The sequence below is a fragment of the Pseudochaenichthys georgianus genome, chromosome 8 (genome assembly GCF_902827115.2).
Source record: "Pseudochaenichthys georgianus chromosome 8, fPseGeo1.2, whole genome shotgun sequence".
Classification (NCBI taxonomy): domain Eukaryota; kingdom Metazoa; phylum Chordata; class Actinopteri; order Perciformes; family Channichthyidae; genus Pseudochaenichthys; species Pseudochaenichthys georgianus.
In genome coordinates this window covers 12,346,117-12,350,447 of record NC_047510.2, presented here as the reverse complement: position 1 = coordinate 12,350,447, position 4,331 = coordinate 12,346,117, and positions in this window count along the sequence as shown.

Sequence of the window (4,331 nt, the reverse complement as noted above, 5' to 3'; positions counted from 1 at the left end):
TAATCTCGTGAAGAGTTGATGCATATTTCTAATCTAAAACCATCATTTTTTGTGGAACGTGATAATACCAAAGAGACGGAACCCCTTTTTTTTATGAAATACAAATCATTGTGGAAATATTATTTGTACAATGGCAAAATATTTGCAATGTGATACCATAAAAAAAAAAAATGAATGAATAATTATTCTGAAAAGCAGGTTGTTTATCCATAATAAATAAAAAGGACACAATTAAAACAATTAGTGATTTGATTGTGACTGCATGTTTTATACAGTAATTTGTTGGGCTACCTTATTTTATTTTATTATTTAATATGTTTTGGTCACCAAGAATACCAACAAAGCATAGTATTTGTTTTCAGTTTCATGGGGAATATATGTGTTGAATAGTAAGTATACTTTATAGTTGGAACATCACTTATAAGGCCACATCACTTTTCCAATTCACTTAATTTCATTAATTAGTGTGAAAATCATTCTGAATGTATCGGCAAAACAGGCAGTATATTCACAGTTATAATTGTGTCTATTATATCATCCAGCTAATTACATTAAGTCACTGTAATTGGTCTTAAATGGGGAGAAGATCGCATTATGAACCGGAGTGAGGAATTAATTGTTGTTGCACTTAGGAAAGACTCAGGAAAGAATCCTTCGTGCAGATCCAGCTAGAAGTGGTCAACACAATTTCCATAATGGCATGGATTTCTGCTGTGACTTATAACTCCTAAGAACTGAGTCAAGGTCTGTACTATTGCCAGTGTAATTCACAGTTAACCTAATGACACACCTCCAATAAAGCTTGTTGAAATCCTTTAATTGACTGAGAGAATTTCCTTCAGGAGATTGAACCTCGTATGGATCAGATGCACACAATGCCACTGACCGCACTTTTTCTAAATAGCCTGGGTATTGTGCTCGTTGTTTTATCACATCATCAGAATTTGGACTATTTAATAATCCAATTGCCAATTAAGACGGGCGGCAGTGCTTAGATCTATAAAAGGTTAATAAGCCTCAGCTGCAGTGTGTTTCTCTTGGGTAAATGTCAGTTAGACGTAGGCCACCATGGGTCAAGATCTCCCTCCAGATCTAAATTTAATCACATAGCATCGCCTGGCCCCGTCCTCACCCTCATTAGCCTAACGCTTGTGCAGGAGTCTGGTCTGCCCTGTTTTAGCCCGGCCCCTCTCCTCTAACCCCCCAACACTGACCCCGGCGTGCCTCAGCCAGCGTCAGCAACACAGCCACAAACGTAAAGCTAAAATCTATTTCTGACTACTTTTAAAGTTCTACAGATTTAGCATGACATGTGTGCCTGCATGAGTGTCTTGCACCGGAGGGATGCTATGAAATACCATCATATGGTGCGATCTGTTGGCGGAGCTGTCACCTGATGCAGGCCTGTGCCACCTGTCGGCCTGCCCCACATAATGGCAGAATGACCATAGTAATTCAAGCAGCCGTCTCATCTTAATTATCTCCTCAGAGTTTAATTAACTAGCTCATCTATTGGCCAAAAAAAAAAAAAAAAAGAGAACAAAAAAAAGCCAGACTTGAATCACTTCAAATCACAGCCACCGAGACAGAACGGATCATCATAAGATTATTGTTTTTGTTTAAAGCTGTTCAAATGCACGAGGTGCATCATGACGAATAAATCCTAAGAGGCTGCGTATGATTAGAATGGATACATTACCATATTGTTTGTGGGAGCACCAGAGGGAAAGCGCTGTCATGCGCTCTTGTATGTGTTATGAATGTGTCACTTATTTCACTACCGTGTGCTGAAAAGATGTCATGGTTGTACGGAGTCCATATGGAGCAGAATGCAAAATCATTTAGTTTTGAATGTTAATGCGAATTACGTACAAAATGGGTAATAATTCTTCTGCCCTACAGAAATGATTAACATAATTCTGATAAATAGGCAGTTGGCAGAATGTGTGAATTGAGGTGGATTTATCTTAATTAATATCTTGAACCTACTTGGAGAAAGGTAAATGGCTCCACCGGGGCCAGGGATGTTCCTCTGTCTTGTGTGTGTATCTTTCCCATGGCCTGACATGTAGTAGTGGCCTGAGGATATTACGTTGCTCTCCAGGTATGCATCAAACCCAGGCAGCCTGCTGATAATGAACATATACCCAGGCAAGCGAGCAAGCAAAGCCACACACATACTAAAACACACACACCCCATCGCTTCCCCCCCCCCCCTTTAACTCCACAAAAAAACAACATTTGAACAGTTTCCCCTCTCCCGGCTGTACGTGGCTAACATTCATCATCATTTTCCCGCGCACATTCCAGTGAGCTCACATTTCGTGCTTTATTGCTGGTGTCGAATAAAGAGTGAATTTATTTTACTCATCACAAATTAAGGCAATTAAAATGTTAATTATTACAAGTGGAAAAGGGACAAAGGAATTCAAATAAATTGATGTATTGACGTTTTTTTAATTAATTCATTCGGGGTCCTACTGTGTTGGATAATTATGCTTAAGTGTTTAATTACATATTTTGATGGGATCCTCAATTACTCTGGCTTAATAAAATATCATTAGCCTGTCTCCCAGGTTCTAAGCTGTGGAGACATACAGTATTAGCCGATGTATTTAAATAAAAAATATTAGATCACGGCTGGTCGCGATATGTGGAGGTCTCCAGCCCTCAATCTCCTCTAAATCTCTGTTAACCTGGAAGCCGCTCCTCACATCAAAGTTTGACACAGCGGCAAACAAACAATGTTACATTTACATATTAATTAGTGGCAGGCTATCAGCACGGGTGATGAATTCAAATGTGTGGCCCTTTGCTGAGGCTTCGCAGTACCCACAGCCACAGTGCCGCCTGGCGGGAGGCTCAGCGCTCAGCCCAGCAGAACAATGAGAAATTACCTCGACCCAAAGGCCAACGAAACCCTCCCCATCACAGCCAAGATAGGTTTTATTACATGGCGAGAGTAAATATTCAATATCCTTTCACTGACTGTGTGTCTTACAAATCAATTTGCAGTGTCATGACATCAACTGCAAAATATGCAAAGCACAGATAAGTACCTAGTTGTCACCCATCCAGTGTTGCTCAGTCAACCTCCGCTGTCAAAATGCACATAAGGAACGATAGCTGCCATCTGCTTGCTGTAGGAAAGGATCTTGTTTAAATCCTCTAAAGGTTAGGCAGTTATGCAAGTGATCCGTCAGTTGTTCAGCTCTTTGTTACCGAGCAATCGGAGCACCGAACAGGTTCCCACAATGAATTCTGTAGGCTTTGCCATGTTTTTTTTAAAGAAGAAAATGTGTTTTACATCTTCTTGAAACACGAATCCTTGGCAATGGCTCCGAGGCAGGATCCTATAATTAGAACAGTTCAGCTGGTTAGCAGGTAATTTACCTTTAGGGGGAGAAGTCTAATTATTGTCTTTGAAAAGCTAATTTAGCGTCAAACACTTCAGGTGTCTTTTCCCCTCTCTCCAGCAAAGGGAAAGATATCCTGGAGCACTGTGCGATCTGAGCCATCTCCTGTGCCTTGTGCTTTTACTGTTTTGTGTTTACATGGTTGATTCCTTAAGAAGGAATTAGAAGCAATGAAAGCAGTGCATAGCACCTTCTCCCTTTGTTTACTTCAGCAGGTGTTAAGGTTTTTTTTTTAAAGAGGAACGCACCACTCCTTGACCTGCCGATAAATGCTTTAAACAGGCGGATGTGTTTCCTGGCAGATGGTGTTTGTGAGTGACACTGGTTCCCAGCAGAAGCAGGCCCAGGGAAAGTCTCTGTAGAGCCAACCAGCCTGGTTACCTGCAGCATATGCTCTGCTGTGGCTTACACCTGCTGAAGGATACCGTTTACACCACAGTCCCTGGACTCCGCCTCCGAGACGGCTGTTAATCACAGCTCACCACTCGTTCATACACTTTTAAAAACAGAACATAACTGAGTAGCAGAGGGGGCTCCTCACTTAAACCGAGTGTTTGGTTTTGTCTTCTCAGAAATGAGATTTGTTTCTGTTCAGAAGGCTCTTTAAGCTGTTACTCTTCAGTGGAAAATAAAGAACTAATCATTTGGACATTACTATCTGACACATATACAGAGAACATGGGTTAAAAACACATTCTGATGAAACATGAGCTCTTTACCTATTCCATACTACATACCTACGTTGAAAAAAGTATCAATGATGCCTTGATACATATTGAACATCTTGTATTGTGTTGAATGTGTGACACCTTTGTCTCACAATAATGCATAAAGGGATGTGTGAGCTACTCTCAGCTATATTACAATATTAATAGTAAGATTGTTCCAAAAGTGAGCATGATGTTTGACCTCTGT